The 19,392-nt window shown below is 36.4% G+C and overlaps 1 long non-coding RNA gene across 1 annotated transcript in view; it reads left to right on the top strand.

The window, feature by feature from the left end:
• Nucleotides 1-19,392, top strand: part of LOC117883002 — a 170,064-nt gene that overhangs the window by 25,631 nt on the left and 125,041 nt on the right. Inside the window, exons 2-3 of the long non-coding RNA XR_004647156.1 lie at nucleotides 5,841-5,976; nucleotides 6,262-8,183. This is a non-coding gene — a long non-coding RNA (uncharacterized LOC117883002). The remainder of the gene's footprint in view (nucleotides 1-5,840; nucleotides 5,977-6,261; nucleotides 8,184-19,392) is intronic.

Here is a 19,392-nt window from a genome sequence, read left to right as displayed (position 1 = left end):
TGGATTTAGGGACTAAAAACAAATTTTTTTGCTATAAACTGGGGATTTATCAGTTGTAAATATCAGAAGAGGAGAAAGACCTGGGTGTATTGATTGATCACAGGATGACTATGAGCTGTCAATGTGATGCAGCCATGAAAAAGGCTAATGCAGTCATAAGATGCATAAGGTGAGGTATTTCTAGTAGAGACAGGGAAGTGTTAGTACCATTAGACAAGGCACTGGTGAGACCTCATCTGGAATACTGTGTGCAGTTCTGGTCTTCCATGTTTAAGAAATATGAATTCAAACTGGGACAGGTGCAGAGAAGGGCTAGTAGGATGATCCAAGGAATGAAAAACCTACTTTATGAGAGGAGACTCAAAGAGCTTGGCTTGTTTAGCCTAACCAAAAGAAGACTGACAGGAGATAAGATTGCTTTCTCTAAATACTTCAGAGGCATAAATACCAGGGAAGGAGATTAGTTATTTACATTAAGCTCCAATGTGGACACAAGAACAAATGGGTATAAACTGGCCATCAACAAGTTTAGGCTTGAAATTAGGCAAAGGTTTCTAACCATCAGAGGAATGAAGTTCTGGAACAGCCTTCCAAAGGAAGCAGTGGGGGCAAAAAACCTAACTGGCTTCAAGACTGAGCGTGATACATTTATGAGGGGATGGTATGATGGGACTGCCTACAATTGCATGTGGCCCATTGGCAACTGGCAGTAGCAAAAATCCCTTACGATCAGAGATGGGACACCAGATAGGGAGGACTCTGAGTTACTACAGAGAATTCTTTCCCAGATATGTGCCTGGTGGGTCTTGCCCACATGCTCAGGGTCTAACTGATCACTATATTTGGGGTTGGGAAGTAATCTCCCCCGGGTCAGATTGGCAGAGACCCTGGAGGGGCGGTAGCTGTCTTCCTCTGCAGCATGAATCACAGGTCACTTGCAGGTTTAAACTATTGTAAATGATTAATTTTCTGTAACTTGAAGTCTTTAAACCATGATTTGAGGACTTCAGTAACTCAGCCAGCGGCTGGGGCCTATTTCAGGAGTGGGTGGGTGAGGTTCTGTGGCCTTTAGTGTGCTGGAGCTCAAACTAGAGGATCACAATGGCCTCTTCTGACCTTTAAAGTCTGAACAGTTTTAGTAAGGAAAATAAAACATTGAATAATCACAATATAAGTGGAAGTTAAGAGAGGGACTCCTCATTTATGACACCTGGGACTACTGAAAATGCATAAGAAAAATATTAGTTAATTTCTGCCAACGCTAACTCACATTGTCAGGTGTAGGAAAGTCATGTTTATAGCAATGGATCTCAGAGCCAAGGAATACCATTTGAACAATAAAAAGCAAGTCCAGACCTAGGACTAGCCATGCAAACGTAAAACAAGAGTATTGATGAATTATGGGGAAAAAGTTTTAAATTGTATTAAAGTATTAAATGAATAAATATGTCCAGGCAAGGAAATGTGCATCTTAACATGGACAGCTCCTGAACTGGGTGGTTTGTAATAATAATGTGCATTTACTGGAATATGATGCCTTCCTTTGAGATTCTCAGAGTACTGTACAAACATGGTTGCAATAAGCTAGGTAGTTAAATGCTATTACACTCATTTTACAGATGAGTAAACCGAGGTACACCAAGGTATAGTAATTTTTTTTCAAATATGGCCTCTAGCATTGGGTGCCTCAACTTTTGTGTGCCAAACTTGAGACAACAAAGTTTTGATTTTCACAGATGCCGAATCTCCACAACTCCAGGGGAAGTAAATTTTAACTCTGGGTACTCAGTATCACTGGGAAATGGGCCCTGTGTGTCTCAAACTGGGCCTACAAAATGGAGGCACTCAGTGAGTGGCCATCTTTGAAAATGTTGGCCTAACTTGTCCAGAGTTACACAGTGAGCCAGTGGCAGAGCCAGGAATTCTGAATTCTAATCCCTCCCTGTTTTGAATGTCAATCTTCCTGTGAGAATTTTGACCAGTGTACAGATTCCCTTAAAAATTAAACTTTAAATAAAACAAGAGTATTTATGCCACTTCTGTTGGCATTGCTCATTGCTTTGTTTTCTTTTGTTGCATTATTGCTATTTAATTGCAAAGTCTGAGTCATCAATATCAAATGTTTTATAAGGTCACAATTAAAGTAATTTTTTAGAAGTTCACACTTAAGGAAGCGGTTGATTAAAATGTGATTTGTGTTTTTAATATATAACATGTAAGTGAGTTTTTATGCTTTCAGGTAACTTGGGAACTGTGCCTTTACAATTATCTTCCCCCTCTACAGCAAATAGCAGATTGATGAGAAAGGGATTATATCAATGAAGGAATTTCTTATGCATTTTTTCTATTGAAATGCAAGGAAATTTTGTGAAATATATACAGTATTATTTCTAAGTGTCACTTCTGCCTGGGCATTCTATGATAATACAATAAAAACATTATGGCCCAGATCCTGCCAGAATTCATGCACATATTCTTAACTTTTTGCACATGAATGTTCCCACTGACTTCAGTGGGACTATGTATGAGTGTAAAGTTAAGCATGTGCATTCGTTTTTGCAGGATGAGGGCCTTAAATAGCCATTGCTATATATATAAAAAGTCAAATGAAAATAACAACCAGAGGAAGTGTATACAGGAAATGGGAAAAGATAATAAATAAGAAGACAACAGAGTAGGAATGATTGTCTAATGGATAAAGAACTGGACTAGGATTCAGGAAAGCACTGTTCAATTCTCTGCTTTTCCAGGCTTCCTGTGTGACCTTGAGCAAGTCACTTAATTCACTCTGTGCCTCAGTTCCCCACCTGTAAAACTGGAATAGTATTTCCCTACCTTACAAGGGTGTTGTGAAAATAAGCAGTAGTGATTGTGAGGCTCTGGTAATAAGGGCAGAGTAAGTACCTAAATAGATAAAAAAATGTTCAAATAAACAAAATAATGGGGGGAAGGGCATGAAGTGTTGTTTCAATATGGAGTGGAATGGATGTAAAAGAGAGCATATTCTGTACTTTATGGTCCACCACAACATGCTTGCCTAAGCTGAGATCCCTAAAAGGCAGGTGGTGTCTACATGCAGATGTTAAATCTGTCCTGTTACGCTACATATATTGTTGCAAAATATAAAGTACTAAGTAAATGAGATTTAAAAAAGTTAAAAATACCCCTCCCGTCAAACAAACCTTTTTCAGGGGGTTATTTTGGTATCTTGTGTTAAGAATCTCACTCAGTTGGCCTGAGTGGCTAACCCGCAGGGAATTATTTTTATCAATTAAAAATTACTGTTTACTATTTATAGTGGCATTAAAATATAGAAATGTTGGGCAATGTCATCCAAAGCAGCTGGGCAGGGAGCTCTGTGAGGCTGAACATGAGAGGATGCTTCATGGAGGGGGACCAGGTGCTGGGTGGGATACAGTGTTGGGATCCCCAGGGCAGAAAACTCCATTGCACAGGCATCTGTGTAGAGGATTAGGTTATCTGTACTGCTCTTTTGGTTCCTCTTCTCCCTGGGCAGCATGGCGCTTCATGTATATTCCTTACACACACATCCATCAGGTTGACCCCTGAAGCCATTATGGTCATATGTTACCTGTATTCAGAATGAGTATATGTACCAAAATATGCACCACACAGACACTCTCAAGTTGTTACCTCCCACAAATCTGAGCCGTGTATACATTGATGGGGAATATCCCTCAGGGTTTAAATATCTATTAATTTTACATCCAGCATTATGTGGTTGAGAGTTATTTTAGAGTCACTTGGTCAAAATCTTTTCTCAATTATACCTCAACAACCCCAGTGGGGTATAAAGGAAGGTCATAATCTTCTCTCAATTACACCTCTATAACCCCTATCTATGTTTAGCCTTACAATACATGTATACAACAAAGGTAAGCCATTTTCATTGGTTAAATCAGGACTGAAAATACTCCAAGTGATAAGATCTAAGGTTCCATAGAAATACTCAGAACAATTTCACTGAAATTAGTGAAAGGGGATGTAGTATTATGGAGGGCAATGAAACCTGGGTTTGTTAGGACTGAGAAGGGTGTTGTTTTATATTTGTTTAATCAGACATTGTCCTCTTCTCCTTATGATTTTCTCTTGTTAGGACATGGCACATGCACCCGTGTTTTCTCTCTTGATGAATGAAGCAGAGCTCAAGGAGGTTAGCTGAGATTGGCTTCCACTTCAAGAAAGATTGCTTCTTGCTGACTGAATTATAATTTTAAAACATGGAAGCTGTTCATCAGGAAGCTAACACTTTAACTCCTTACACCTCTTCTGCCTCATATTTGATGGGTGAAATATTGGCCAATTGAAGTCAATGGGAGTTTTGCCATGGACTTTAATAGGGTCAGAATTTCACTGTGGTGACCCAGCATTAATGTGACACCATCAATAATATTATTAATAACCCACTCCTGCATATTTTTATAGTCCAAATCCATTTAATATATCATCCAAATTATTTAAATGTGTTCATCAAGGTACCAAGCCTGCAGTTGGATCCAGTAGAGTGCCTATCAGAAGCCTCATTGACTTCAGTATTGTTCCTCCTGAGTAGAGATAGAATTGCAGGGTCAGGCCTTTGTTAGCAAAGTTTGGTGTTCTAGCATATTGTGGCATTTCATGTTTGATGAAGCAATTGCTTTATGGCAGAAGAGAGTAAAGAAGCACAGTCAATTCACACAAACTTTGACTATGACATGTGCATAGTAGGTCATTTTAGGTGCACATCATGTATAAAACCATGTCAGGTTATTCCAGAGGTCTGAGCCATGAGAAATCTTTGATTTTGGGTTTGGCTTGGAAATTCCAGCTTCACGCTGCCTATGTCCAAGGAACATTCTGATGAGGCTCCTCGCTGTGTCCCCTTTGGGAAAGACAAGGCGGGTGAGGTAATATCGTTTATTGGACCAGATTCTGTGCGTAAACCACAAGCTCCATGGAGCTCTTTCTTCAGTTATTTACAAATTTTGAACATTTCCGCTTGCCGCAATCACCTCCTCTAAGGTACAAGTATCAGCTCATGACACATTAATGTGGCTCGTTGTTAACATCATGCACTTTCAAATCTGTTACCAAATGGCTGGTAGGCCCAAATCTAGCAAAGCACTTAGGTCCATGTGTCACTGTAAGTATATGAATGGTCCCGCCCATCATAGTCAATATGTTCACCCTTTTACAGTGCTAAATGATCATTAGGAAATTACCAAAAAAGGCATAAAGACAACACTTAGCTTTGAAGTCAATACATTTACTCATGCTTAAATTTACCCACATGCTCAAATACATTGCTGGATTGGGATCCTAGTGCATGAGCTGAAAGGTTGAACCCATATCTGAGCTATGATTGACCAGTTGTCTGCCAAATGAAAACAATGTACAGGGAACTTCCTTTCAACCTTCATATTGTGTCACATTAGATGCATTTCTGACTTTATATTAGTGTGTGTGTGTGGGGGGGGGTTGTTTTCTTTTTGCCCATATTGTAATTTTCTAAGGATTTATTTTGTATTGTAACTAGGCAAACACATTAGTTAAAGCCAGATAGCATCTTCTGACCAGCTTTGCCAGTAAATCACTGAGCTATGTAATTGAGTTTGTGTAAAATTATGCATTGTAACCTTGGGAATAAATAAAATAGGGAGAAAAAAGTAGATCTTTTAACTCATACCATTTTTTCAGCACACAATTTCTTTTGATTCTTCTTTTGCCCTCCAACTTGATCATGTTTGTCCTTCTTTCAGAGTTCAAATGAAAAACAAACTACAGTATAAAAGTGGTGAAATTTAACTGAAATGGGTAATGATGTCTGATTTGGCTTGTAGGTGGAGTGGAAGACAATGCCTGCATTTATGGTTAACTATAAGTGATACACTAGGAAGATGATGGTATTCAGACACACACAAACAATTTGATTCAGACAGATTGGATACAAGATTTCAACCAGCATAAGGAGAACAGGTGAGAACCCTTGAGTGTGAAGCTAAAATAATAAGTATTCTGGTGGACAGGGAAAATATTTCTGCTATAATACAATAGACCTTCTATTATATATTAAAACTCTTAATTTAAATCTTCCCAAAGACTTCTTATAAATTAAATGGAAATACAAACATGCTAATCAAATGGGGAGGCATATTTGCAGATAGTCACTAAATCAGTGACACGTCTTCACAATTTTATCAGTGTTAAATAGCAGGTTTGCTTTGATTTAATTTAATTCAACGATTCCTTCTATCTTCACAGGTATGTTTGCAAAGAAAATCTGCTGACCCTGACTTGTAACTTAGGTTTTTGTTGTTGTTGATTTCCATGCTATTTACAGCCAAATGATGGGGTCAAAGCTTCCTAACAGCATGGCCAACAGATGTAGCACAGAGATGACAACTGGAGGTTTCAGTGCTCTTTTGTTACCTGAGCACTGACTGATGGTTGAGATGCTGGAAGTCTGAATGTCAAAGGGCACCAGAAGGCTCTTACAGTCTTTGAAGCCCAAATCTACTTGGGAGAGAAAAGGCCAAAAAAAATATATATATATATGCTTTTTGCTTACCTTTATGTAGAAGTGAAACGAGCAGTTTGCTGGAGATTCATACTCTAGAAAAGAGGCCCCTTATGTGCTCTGAGGAATTTAATGGAGTTTTCTCATCAACTTTTTGATGGAAAGCAAGCTTTGAAAGTTGTATATATTTAATGTTTGGAGATTTGGTGGTTTTATCTAAAAAGTTAAACTAGGTATTGATAGAAAAGAAAATTTCTGAGTTCAGAACAAAACCAGCCCCTCTGTGTGCTTACAGAAAGTTTTCTCCATTGACTTTGTTTAAACTTGCTTTGGGTGTGAGAGCTTAGAGACCTCTTTAGGTCAGAAAAATGATTGCTAATACACCAAGTGTTCTTCCTTTTCTCCACTACTAGCTGTAATTAAAACAATTATTGAAAATGTTTCAAATCTATGTAGTCCTTAGTTAACTTTTAAAATTTGTATTTGAAGAAGAGCAGTACAATTAGTTTGTATCTTGCTCAGAAAAGTGCTAATGACTTGAGAATGGACATTACTGCATTGCCAACAAAAAGAATGTGATTAATATTACACTTGAATTTATACAGAGTTATTCAGTTAACTATTTTATATTGGAAATTAATTTCCATATCTCAGAGGTGTCTACAGACTCATGAATACTGTGTTCCCAGTACACAGTCAGATATGTCTTCCACTTAATATACATGGCACTTAGAGAAAAAAAAAACTTTAGAAGGAGGTAAAGTGAGGCTTGCCAGGATAACTGAGTGATACAAATAGTAAGTCTGTATTCTACAGATTATCCATTATGTAAATTTAAAAAGTGTTAGGGATCATTATTTTGAAGAAAAAGAAATAAGAAAAAAATTACAGTTTTGTCTTTCTAGAAAGAAAAGTTCCTTTGGAAACTCAGAGCAATAGAAACTTACAAAAAAGCATGTTTTTATTTTGAAACATTTCTTTCCATATCTTTGTTTCTTTAATACTTCAGAACTGACTTTACAAATCTTATCATTCAGGCAGTCTTGGAACAAGACTTTAGTTTTACAACAAGCTTCTTGGTAATTCGTTCTTTTTCGTCCTTTAACAATAGCCCTTAAACATCATTACAAATCAATATACTATGTCAGTTTAAAGTGAATAATTCAGATTGGATAGCAGAGATGAAAAGTATAAATTATGAACTGTGTATATAACAGATGAGTACATGGGATCGAAATATATAATATATAATATATATTATATCCAGCTGCTAATTGGAGAAATATTTATGAAAACACACCTATTCCATTAAAGACTTGTGAGAAGTACAAATTCATTGATAAAAGGGGTGTGTTGACAAGAAAGCACAGAGTATACTGCAGAAATAGCCAAAGTTCTATTTACAGGTGCAATAGTTATAATGGTTCCCTAATAGCTGAGTTCATGCCTGCAGAATATGCAGACAAGTTGGAGGTGTCCATTCAGAAGTAACTGCTGCACTGACAAATTCATTTTTCCCCAAGCGTACATGTGCTTTATTTATATATTGTTTTTACCACCTCCTAATCTCATGGCTCCTCCCCTTCATTATTTTGGTTTGGTCTGGAATTGTGGATCTCGCTGAGATGAAAATGAGATGTGATAACTGGCAGTGCAGAAAATACTGGTTAGTGAATTTTTAAAACAAGCTTAATTGATGAGGGCTTGTGAAATGACCTGTTTTTCTAAAGCCTGTGTACAAACTTGCATGTGCATGTTTGCATGCTCCAATTGCATAGATGTAAATGTTACTTGAGAGCACATGCATATATCTACACACACCTGATGCATGCACGTACCTACATATATGTACAGAAGAACAGTTTTACATATGTGCCTTTGAAAATCTGGACTAATATTTATTAGTTAACAAACAACTGAACAAAAATATCAGTAATGATAGCTTCAAAGAGTGATATTTCCCCCCCGCCATAAGTTTTAAAAAATGACCTAACAGTATTTGTACAAATATTTTCCAATAATTAAAGGCAGTGTAATCTCTTCCTCTTTCTATGCTTTTCTGTGGACATTTTTGACTATAATATGGACAAAAATAATATACAAATATTAATCTGCATCTTTGTTTCAGCACAACCTCAATTTGACATTGCATTTTTGTCAGGTGGAACAAAGAGCAATAAATTAGTTTTGAACGTTTATGATCTTGTATTATAAAGACTCTGAAACAGACAGTGTTCAAAATCAATTGTCAAAGTGATGGGGGATTAATAACTCTGGGTAAGGGCACAATTCAAGATCAACTGGGCATTTTTCAAGATCAACTGCCATGTTTCATTATTGCAACTTATATTTTAAATATGTTTCAGATGCTTTTTTAAAAACAAATTAATTTTTAGTAGAGCTGAGTGAATAACTCATAACGAATAACAGAGTTGATGAATTTTGTCTTCTGTTTATGGAATGTTTTTGAAATTATTTGGTAATTTTTTTTATGAGTTTCAGTGACTACGTGGCCTGCTATTCAAAATCAGAAATTCAAGCTATATTGCTTAGTTGTGACTTATTACAAATCACATGGTATTGTTTCTGTTCCCTGACAAGTTGAGGGCAAATCCTATAATCAGATTTCTGGGGTGAATGTTTGTGGAGGGCAAATTTAAAAATCCCTTTCGACAAATATATAAGTTTATAATTGGCTTTAACAAACAGAACGGGTAGTAAAAATCCAATGGTGTGAAAGTAGTTGGAAAGTAAACACACAGAGACATAAATATGACCGAAGCAAAGTCGTTTTAAAATCCAAATGAATATTTACAGACATTTTTGTAGTATTTGCCCAGCTCTAGTTTTCCTCTTATTTGCTCAAATACCTATTTTGAGAAAACACCACCAAGTTTAGACAATAAATGTAAAGGGAAGTGTAAAAGAGGGCTGTGGGTGCTAGGTTCCAAACACTGACAACTTCACTGAATAATTTTAGCTTTCCAAATAGGGGTGGTTTGAATCTCAACTGTATTTCATAATAATGACATAAATTCAGTGATAGTTGTCTTGTTCTGGTAAGACCCTAGTTTTCTTCATCCCCCAGTCAATGACTTTGGGTCATCAATGGGAGATCCATTTGTAGACTGTGGGCTATGACGGATGTGTGGGCTATGTCTCTTTTTATATATGTATATTATTTTGCCTTGCCTCTAAATACAGGGAAAACACACAACATATTTTTCAACAAAATGCACATGCATAATCTCAAGAGCCATGCATCCCATTTAACTGTCATTTCCTTTGATTAACCTTCACCTGACCTCACTCCCTAAGGCAATTTCATTTCCTTTTGCCCCTACATTTAAATACTGCACTCTATCAGGTAAGTACATCTGTCATTGAAGAGCTGGTTTATTTTATTAGAGCTCACTATAAATGTTTGTTATAGAAAACAGTTTGCAGAGTCTTGCACTATTGAGGATAGCTTAGTTCAATGCAAACAGACCTGTTGTGAGCAGTTCTGTCCCTCCTTTAGAAAAGCATGCACTCATGACAAAGAAACTACATAAATATAGTTTATGCATTTAAACCCTGCATTATAGAGGTGTGTAGATATGTGTTTTTATTCATAGAATTTCAGGCTAGAAGGTGCCATTATTAGAATTAGTTGGGAATTTTCCAAATCAACTTTTTTTATTGGAAAATGCTGATTCATTGAAATGGAAACTGTTCACAGGAAAGGGACAGTTTTGATGAAACTACTGATTTAAAAAAAAATTAAATATATTTTTTTGAACCTTGAAGCATCCTGTTTGAACATATTTCAAATGAAAAGTTTTGCTTTTTGTTTGAAATGACTATTCATTTCAAAATTTTAGATATAAGGTAATTTTTTAGAGAAAAGGTTGAAATAGAAATTAAATATTTCAAAATTATCAGGATGCAAGTTTCAATGAACCTGAGCCACATTTTATTTTATTTTATTTTATTATTAATTCATGAAAAATTTTGAGACTTTAACTTTTTGTCCCAGGAACAGGAAAAAAATTCAAAATTTTGAAAGGGAAAACTGTCTCCTGTCCACCTCTAGCATAAGCGAGGGCACAGACCCTCACTCAATAGTTCTTGCGTCAAGCCCATTACTTCTGTTTAGGCCATAGCATATCTTTTAGGAAAATATCCAATCTTGACTTTAAGACTGCAAGTGATGGTGGATTCTCTATGTTCCTATGTAAGTTGTTCCAATGGTTAATTACTCTCACTGTTAAAAATATGCACCTTAGTTCTAGTTTGAATTTGTCTAGCTTCAACTTCATTGGATCTCGTTATGCCTTTTCATACTAAATTAAAGAGATGTATACTACCAGAAATTTGTTCCCTGTATAAATACTTGTACACCATGGTCAAGTCACCCATTAATCTTATTTTTAATAAACAAACTAGATCAAGCTTCTTTAGTCTCTCATTATCAAGCCTGTTTCCCAGTTCTTGAATCATTCTCATACCTCTTTTGTGGACCATTTCCAGTTTTTAAATGCCATTTGGAGTTGGATGGGCAGCTTCAAACATTTGCCAATATCAGCTACGCAAAAATCTCAGGATTCCTCCCAAAATGATGAGACTAGTTTAAAATCATTTATTATTAATTTGTGTTGTGGTATCACCTACAAACTCCAGTCATGGACTAGGGTCCCATTGTGCTAGGTGCTGTACAGGCACAGAACAAAGAGATGGTTTCTGACTCAGAGAGTTTACAATCTAATTGCTCTCTGGTTTTTGAGCTTTTAGGTCATGTTTACTAGCTATTCTCCACAGCCATGGGGGATAATAACTTACATATTTTATAAAATGAAAGCTGAGATTCGCACAGATCCAGAGCCTTAAATAAACAACAACCCACCAATATCACAACACTTATGATAAAATTATGAGAGTTGGCAATTCAGAGACCCACCGTTGATTTAAATTGGTGTAACTCAAATGACTTCAGGACAGTTTTTTTTCTTTTGCTTAAAAAATATCCAGTAAAAAAAGTAATGTAATAATGTCTATTGATCTTTCTGTAGGTCTCATAAAATCTGAAGTTTGGGCCAAACTTTATCAGATTTTGTGACTGTAAAGGTTTTGCTAACAATTCTCTAGAGCAAATATTTCCATGAAAAACTCCATAAAAACAGTCTGTTCTTGATGAATGCTCTTTAATGACAGAGATGTACTTACCTGGCAGACTGAAGAATTAAATGTAAGAACAAAAAGAAACTGAAATTGCCTTAGGGATTGAGGTCAGGTGAAGGTTAATCAAAGGAAATGACAGTAAAATGGCATTCATGGCTCTTGGTACATTTTTAATCATTTCTCTCTCTCTCTCATTCAGACCCACACACAGAGTTTATAACTTTTGCCCAATGTATACAGGTAAAAAAGGATTATATTTTTGCATTTGGTTTTTAAACAAATACGACTTGTTGGATTTCTGCTACTGTTTAGCTTTTTTAAAACTTGTATAGAGATGCTTTAAAATGTGTATGCGGAGCTGAGGAAGAATAAGGAAGAATATTAAGAAAAGATGATTTTAACAAGAATATACCACTGTATACTCTGCCTCTGATTCATTGCGTTATGAAGGATTTCCAGAAATGGGAGAATGAACACCTTGATTAAGCTAAATAAGACACCCGTGCCAGACTAGGCTTTGGAGATAAGATAGGGAAATGGACCTGTTGATATAAGAATGGTTTTACTCCCTTCCAGTTCTGTGATAACCTATGAATAATTACTCTGTTTTAAAGTATAGAGTAAATGAATATTTTAAAGTGATTTCTACTCCCCGCCTACAAAACAAAAAATTCCCACACAACTGATTAAATTGTGAAGGGAGCTTTTGTCCCATTAAATTGGGTGTCAACCATCTTCTGATTGATTGATTGATTTTTGTGTGAAACTTGTTTTCAAACTTTTGAATTGTCATTTTATGCTAGTCACCTTAGGTAACTTTTACGCAGTATGACACAAATGAGGGCAACTTTATGTAAGTTATCATTGCCTAAGGCAATGTTTTTTCCCCCAATAATGCAAGGAATTTTTAAGGATATAGTAAAAAAAAAAATTAATCTTCAGATGTGGTAGTTTGACTGTAGCAAGAATGTTTTCCCCACTATTTGGATCATATGCTACCAAGCACTGAGCACCATCAGCTCTTGCTAAAATTGTTGGGTGTTGAGTCTGCTTGCAGAGCACCTTGCAGAATTAGGCCTTCTAAGAGTGATGGGTAATATAAAGCTAACATATTACTGTAAAACATTGTTATATCATCACCCGACTGAGTTCTACAATAAGTGATGTGTTAGTTGTATCCACATCTGAGAAAAAGTCTGGAAATAGTTTTCCTTGTATTGCCATGCTGTATATCTACATGATCACTACTGGTAACGTGGCATTTTCCTGCTTGTTCCCACATGTTAAATGCGTTCACATGCATGCCATATGTGATGTTTGACACCGAGCTGTAGAGGGTAGGAAATCAATGATGAGCAAAGCTGTGAAAAGATGATAGGTGATGATAATAAATGGTTGAGTTAGTCAAAACTAAGTCATTTATCTGAACCCCATAAATGGTACCTGGTTCCAATCCACCCCTGATTTTGCAAAACCAAAACCAACCTCACTTTCCTCAATCTCTCCTGTGCAAGGGAAAAGAAATAACTGACCAACCCATGGAGGCCGAAATCAGTACTAATTCTATTAATTGAAAGATAGTTCATTCAGTACTAAGGCCTGATCCTGTGAAGATTTAAATAGGTGAGTAACTCAGGTGCTTAGGATGGGGCTCTTTGTTATATCTTATATTGAAATAATACTTATATTATTATTCTCATACAATGGGAGTTTCAAAGGTAATTATTAATGGAAGCAGAGTCAGGCCAGTGCTGAGTAGTTATGAAAATCCTGCACATAACATTTCTGTTTTGTAAAACTTTTTAGGATTTTTGTTTTGCTTCTATAAAATGTGACATCAGTAGTTACTGGTGAGCCTTTGATAAAACAGGAATAATCATAGTCAAACACACTTGGTAAAATTTTAAATGACGTCCTATGAACAGCTCAGGAGAAGACTATCAGCATTAAACAATGACAACTAGGAAACAATCCAGAGTCTGACAGTGTATAATGTTTCATTGGAAAGACCAATACTGTCACAAAACATTTCTTCTGGAAAGTTGCACATAACGAAATTGTATTGCTATTAAACAAAACCACCCAAGAAGAAATATTGCTATAAATATCCAAGCTACAGTCCTTCCAGACACTGACCTATTTAAACAGAAAGCTTGCAATCGGCTAAAGCATTCTCTTCTAAGTCATTCAAGATGGCATCAAGTGCATCCTTACCACTTTTCTTTCAATGTTTGTTTTAAAAAGCTACAGCATTTTCATAGTCTCTTATTTCTTCTTCAACGGTAACACAGAATTTGACTGGAAAAAGTACTGAAGCCTGGAGGCTTAATGAAAGAAACTCTGACTGAAAATTCTGTCGTTTTCTAATGAAACCTTGTGAATGTTTTTTGTATGAATATACGTAATTACCATGTAGGATGTCCTGAGAGGCCATACTGGCTAACCCAATGCAAATAAAGTGATGGGAGATTGGAAGGGACTGGAGTCCTCATCCTGCATCCTGATCCATGCAGTGGGAAACCTGGGCCTGTGCAGAGCCCCACTCAGTGCCATGGGACCCTTAGACCTGGCTGGAGGATCATTGAAGCCAATTGAGCTCTGCACAAACACAGGGGTTTCCCTTCATGGTTCAAATTGCAGGTTCGAGGCCTTTTGTTAGGACAAAAAATTTTTCATGTGAACTAAAACTGATTCATATTTTTTTCTCTTTGCCCATGTTGCAGAACTGTTGTGGGGTGTGTGTGGGGGAAGGGGAGGAGATGAGAGGGGGAAATATCACCATTTGCAGCTTCCCCTATCGGCAAAAAACAGGTTTTTGTGTTTAGCAAAAACTGTCCTTGTGCATTGTAATGGATGGGAGAAGCTGAAGGTCAAAGGTTAAATTATATTTGCTGTCTCACATTTGTGCTGGCTGAGTTTTACATACTGTATGGGATTAACAGCATTCTCATCCTGATGGAGGGAGTTTGGGGACAAGAGAGCTCATTCCAGTATCCGAGTAATATGATCAAAAAATAATGGACCAGCATGAAGCTCAGGACATATTTTCCATTTATTTTCTATTTTGTTTTTGATTTGGAAAGAAATGTTATAAGAAAGTGTTCTCAGCTTTATTAATTATTTTGGTGGGAAATTGGGAAAGACTGGAGGTTTTGGGGAATATAAATGCAAGTCTGGTAGTGATATTATCAGCAATACCATGAATGGAGATGAAACTAGAGAGAGGAGGCATAGAAAGAAAGAGAGAGAAACACGTCCTACCACCAAAACAGCAACAACAGCAGGGCACATGCTGCTGTTTTATTTAATTTCGGTGGCGGGGCACATGCTGAAATAGCAGCTGTACCCACAAAGGTCAACGATATTGATACTTTCTGCCTCCTCTCAGTGAAGGCATCAATGAACAACTTCAACACTGATCTTTGTGAATCAGCCTCAGCCCAGTTTGTGCCACTACAGTCTCCTAAGACTAAAAGAGGAAGATACAGTTTAACGATGCCACAACTGACTGGTGGTCAAAATAAAGATGTTGGCATTCTAGTGAGCCTCCTCAGTGTCTGGTTATTTAAAAGTGTGTGGGGTGGATTGGCACTTATGCGGGAATTATTAACTTGACTTTCTTGTTAAGCTAGTTATGTTACAAATTGGTTTGATCAATGCCGGTGATAACAGAATAAAAGTCATCCAGCAGCTACCATAGTTTGTTAACTCAAATGAATTCATATGTTTGGCTGTTTGGTAATCTGTTGAAATAAATCAGTGGTCTCAGTTCGTTCCCCAGCATTTGTTGGGATCCAATGAATGTTCTGGGTTGAATGGAGGTTTTTTTGGACATCTTGGATATTCCCTAGACCTAAAAACAATGAGAAGGAGGAGACCCCCCTCAAGTTTTGAGCCTCTTCTCAAATGGAGCTGATGTGGTCACTCTCTCTGAGGTCATTTCTGATTGTATATGAAATTAATTTATAGTGCAATGCATCCCTAATTGGGGACTAATTTCTTTTATGAGTTTTTGAACTGGAAAATGAGCTTACTGCTTAAGCGTACCACCTCAAATTCCCCTTTGCAAAACTGATCATGCAGAAGGATGGGTCATATCTGGAATATAGATCTAAAAAAATAAACATTCACAATAATGGCATTTCTTTATGGTGTCAATTTAGAAATACGAGTAATGCAGGAGTAGGCTGGCAATAGAAGCCTTCGCGTTCCATGCTGTTGTCCTTATTGGGGTCATCAGAAGGTCAGGAGTCTAATATTGGCCTGGACAGCCCTGGGCAACTTTGGACCATTTAGTGTGCCCACCTGTGGGTACTGGTTTAGAAAATGTGTCAGCATGTTTCCTTGCTTCTGCTCAAAGTACTAATTCTGTGAGTTAAGGGCCTTTCAGATGAGAAAAGTAGAATCCATTCCTGCCACTCAATGTCTGAGTTTACCGGCACCAGCTGTACTGTTGGAAAGACAACTGTTGGGAAGAGGGGCAAGCAACAGGACAATCTGGAATAATGGGCAACTTCATGATATATTTTACATAAGACTTCTGTCTTTTGCATCTTCAAGGACTTTTATTCCTCATAAGCATTAATTTGATTTGATATCTGAATGTGGGGCTCTCCTTTAAATAGTGGTATTTAAATACATTTACAATAACTTAATATTTTTTCAATTAGAGTTTCATAAAATAATACAGTTAATTTTTTCTGTTCTGTCTTTCATGAGCCAATATTTTGACCGTTGTGCACTCCTTCCTTCCTACTACTTCCATTTTCTCTTCCTCAAATACAATGCCACTTCATTTCTTCAAGTGAAGACTATGTGGTTATATATGGGGGAATACTTCTCAGATGTCTAGAATATGTTCTATTTTTGCCTTTTAAATTATCTTGGATATTAGCACCATGAACCTGCTTGTATACAACACACCTACCCAGCAACTTGTCAGGAAGTTCTCATTTTCATTGTAACTACCTTGGATTTGGTCTTCTATACGTAGCATCTTATCTACTGGAGTAGCCTTCATCAGAAATGCTTCTTTTGGTTGTTCCCCGGTCGTGGAACAGTGGATTTCAGTTCTCTATTATGTATAATAACTTCAGGAATCTAGTGGCAAAATAATTGAACATTTGACCTACCAAGATATTCCTGCTTTATTAGGCTAATAGATGGAGCAAGAGTTTCTAACAGGATTATGGGACCATAATACTGTACTGTATATCAATAGGAGTTGTACAGAATGCAGATAGTATATGGCCCAAACTGTTTATCTTAGCTCAGCTAGTTTTCACTGAGTTTCACCACATTATAGGCAAGTGATCAGCAGCTCCAGTAGGCCTTTTAGAATAGGGAGAGAATGCTTGCATGAACTGTTAGATCATTTGATAGTTCTAATTGGAATTTATTCTCTATCCAGAAAGTGTCTGATAATTAGTAAAAATAAGCTAGTACTAGGCAACTGAAAATTGGCAGTGCACTAAAAGCTGACTAAAGTATTTTGGGAGACTATCTTCGCCTCCTGTGAGCTGAGTCAGAGTTCCTTATCCACATGTATCCACACTACTCCTAATAAAACAAACTTTAAAAGAATTTCTGCACCTGGGGAAGGACTGAGCCATTTTGATTTTGTGAGAGAGAAAAAGAGAGAGACATTGATTTTACAGCACTGCACATTGAAATATTTAGAGGATTCTCATTCTTACTGTATTTGGGAGAAATTAAACCTGCTGCCCAACTTGAACCAAAATGATAACTTGTCTTTTTGTATTTCTAAAAGAATTTAAGTATTTTAAATTAAAAATAAGCTACATTGGTGTTTTCAGTGTGCAGGTGGAAGGAAAGGACTACACAATGGGCTTCGCAGATACTTAAATCTGCCTCTGAGAGAACTCACTATTGCTCCTGATAAAACTCTTACTTCTAGTAAAGGCATAGGACAGATTAAATTCTCAGTCTGAATTCTCCCTATTCCTTGGGTATACAGCTAGAATAAGGACAGATCACTTGAATTACTTTAGCTTCTGGAAAACAAGGACAAGGCTATATATATCGCACATTTTTGGGCTCTTCTTCACAGAGGAAAAGCAGACATTGTTTATATGAAACAAAATGATCAATTCTCTATTTAGAGAATGCAGATGAAAGTTTAGTTAAGCTTCTACATTTTCTGGTGCAGCTATCTTTTAGAAAATAGAGCTGAAAGGAATCTGTTCCCACAAAATCTGATTTTGCCTCAACTTAGGTTTAAAGTAGAAAATATTTGACAATTAATACTTGTGTGTACCTTTTGAAATAACTGACCTTTTGGGAGTTGACGGAACTATGAGATTAGCCTTTGTATTCTACTCTGGGTCTTTAACTCTCTGCCTTGTGGATGTAAGTTCAGTGGATACAGATCTGAAACTTGATTTCCTCAGTATAGCTGCATTAGCATTCAGCTGTGGGTATGTAAGATAATAGTATTAAAAGCAACCTTCCATCCTGTTGTCATGGATGCAGCACAGCCCAATACTGGTAGCAGTACACCACTAGTCTTTATACAATCTCATTTTTATCTACCAATTTTAATTTAATTACACCAGAAATTCTCAACTGTATATAAAATGTGATTTTATTTTCTGTTTTAGACATTACAATGTAAGAATTGAGCAGCAAATGTTCTTTGTCCAATGCTCATTTTTTTTTGTATTCCAAATAACTGTCAGTATTAGTTATGAGACTGTGTGAAATAAGTAGCCATGAAAGATGCCTTCTTTTATGACAGAATGAGTGGTTTCATGAATTTTAAAGGAGCACATTTGTATTTTCTCTTCTTGAACTACATGAGGCTACTCACAAATAACTGACAGAAGATAATTGTTTGAGGAATTATAATGCCTTTCAAGATTTTGTAGGATATTACTATTTTCATAATCTTTCACTTATCAGGTGATCTACCTGATTTATTTATGTATGTAATTTGGAAATTAAAGTACTCCCATTCTGTCAGCATAGGTACATGTTTTCTCAGGATATAAAAAAAAAAAAGAATATACTAATTTTTTTGTCAGTTACTAAAGAAATGCAATATAACTGGAGAACAGTCAGGTATTATTCCAGACCACATGAGACAATATGGAACTGTTAGTGCTGCTCTGTCAGTGTTTTAGGATTTCTGAAGAGCTGATTTCAATATGCAATGACAATAACCATATCACTAGACAGTGTATGTGGTGTAGTTTGTCAAGATTTAAATTAATGCATTGCTAACACTAACTTCAGTGGGATTTTGTGTGAGTGCGTAAAGACTTCAGGCCTTTATTTGTCTAAGAACAGCTTTTTAGTTGTGATTACAGGGACAGATCCTCAGCTGGTGAGAACTGACGTTGCGCCATTCGGTCAATATTCATACCAAATCTGAAGTCAATGGAGCAACACTGATTTATACTAGCTCAGTACATGGTCCATGAATTTAAAAATATTTTTCGGATTTGGTATTTGAAGGTACAGTAGCCTATTTTATCAAAGATCTGCTTGACCTGTGTTTAAAATTTTAATTAAAATCAAAACTAAACATATCCTTAGACTGAAAAAAACCATATTGCCTCAGTCATTTATTACTTTAATTCTCTGACAAGGTAGTGTGTAGAAACCTAGCATTGTATGACAATTTATCTTAGACACATCAATCACACTTTTAAATAATTTTGTATTTAGTGTAAAATTATCTTTTTTCATTTTTT

Source organism: Trachemys scripta, chromosome 9, assembly GCF_013100865.1.
Source record: "Trachemys scripta elegans isolate TJP31775 chromosome 9, CAS_Tse_1.0, whole genome shotgun sequence".
Lineage (NCBI taxonomy): Eukaryota > Metazoa > Chordata > Testudines > Emydidae > Trachemys > Trachemys scripta.
The sequence above is the reverse complement of the archived record's forward strand: the minus strand, read 5'-3'. Positions and strand labels throughout refer to the sequence as shown.